General features: G+C 35.3%; 1 protein-coding gene across 10 annotated transcripts in view; it reads right to left on the bottom strand.

Moving 5' to 3' along the window:
* Window positions 1-1,703, bottom strand: part of LOC111063162 (protein jim lovell) — a 144,085-nt gene that overhangs the window by 14,927 nt on the left and 127,455 nt on the right. The window lies entirely within an intron of this gene.

The raw sequence follows: 1,703 nt of genomic DNA, 5'->3' as shown, positions 1-1,703 counted from the left end.
TCTACTCTCATTTTCTACTCTGCTCTCTATAGTCTCCATTTTTCACTCTCAAAGTCTCTTTCTACTACCTTTAGATATTCTCCATGTCTCATTTTCTACCCTGCTCTCTATAGTATCCATGTAATATCATTTTCTACTGTGTTCTCTATAATAATCTAGTTTCAATATTTCATAGTTTCATTAAAGGTACAATGAACTGTTATAAATAATGCAAAATAATACTATATATTATCGTATTCATAGACGCACGTACAGCACATATTACATAGTATATTCTATATTGTTGAAGACAATAATATTGTATTTTCTTAGTGAAAGCATATGAATCATGATTCGTTCTGTTGTATTTTTATCCTCCAACATTCTATTATAAAGAGTCAATGATTAATTCAATTTTCTTATAACCATCAATAACTATCAGCTACTATCAATATACTCTATTACTTTGGAGAGAAGTATGCGATGCGTTATGGGTGCTTGTACCTGTTTTCCGTGTATTGTTGAAGAGTATCAATAATCAGGCCTACTCAAGAAATTCGGATCAAGGTAACCAAATTGAAAAACGAATTCTAATATAACAAAAGACTATTCTAGCACGCAGAAAATGTCTGTGCACTTCAGATGGTGTGAAAACTGGTTGATCTTTCACCCGGTGTGTACCGTACAATAAATACCTGCACCACACAATACGTGTGATGTCAATTATTATTATTACTCTGGAGACGGCAAGGACAAGCAAAACTAGCAGGTAGATATTTCTGAGCAAAAATTATGCTCATTAAAGCTATTGATGGCTGGCTCCATCCGATACGGTACCGTACACAGCATTCACTGCAGTATGGAGTCCATGCATTGAATGCTCACACGTATAGAACATGTGTAGTGTAGGTAATTGTGAGTCTATGTTTGAAATTTGGTCTAGAGCGTGGCTGAGATGACCTTCTGCTTAGAGCGCAACGGTCAAGGAAACGCGGCAATGAATTGCTGCTATTCATGTGAAGCTATTGCTTCATGTAAAGGAAACCTTAGACGCCGTTCATTACAATACCATAACCCGGTTATCTATGTGCGGTTCCAATACAGGTGTAGCTGACTAATTGAATGAAAAGAGAAATGCAGGAAAATTAGAATTTATTGGGATTGCTCAAAATTTATTAATAATAACTAATCACATTATGATATCACTGATTACTCATTGTTACGATATTATATAATGTATTTTCCAATATCTTGTATCAGAGAAAAGAAAAAACTACACTCCCCTTCCACCTATCCTTTACCAGCTGCCAATATACTACACCTGAATGAAAGAGTATTTAGAGCAAGCTCCCGAACGTAGAGCGGAATATTATTAATCATGAGAGAAACTGACACATTCTGACAGATCCCAAAAAATACATAATGTAAATGCTTTCCACAATTTAATAAAATATTGTCATCAGAAAAATACAAGCATAAATAACTATCATTTATTGATTTTGAACAGGTCACTCCCGTGTTATCGGAGCACGTTTTTTGTCGGTCCCGGCTGAAGTATGACAGTCGTAAGGCCCATTGACGGCGTGATAGAACTCCCATCAAGAACTCCCCACCAATAAAAGCCATACGAATATTATTATTATTACTACCTATTATTTTTTTATTAGTATGGGGTAAGGCCAAGCAGTGTAACTAGCATGAGTATTATCACGCGTATTAGTGAA

This window comes from Nilaparvata lugens, chromosome 1, assembly GCF_014356525.2.
Source record: "Nilaparvata lugens isolate BPH chromosome 1, ASM1435652v1, whole genome shotgun sequence".
NCBI classification, from domain to species: Eukaryota; Metazoa; Arthropoda; class Insecta; order Hemiptera; family Delphacidae; genus Nilaparvata; species Nilaparvata lugens.
Note: the sequence above shows the minus strand (reverse complement) of the source record. Positions and strands in the feature narration are given on the sequence as shown.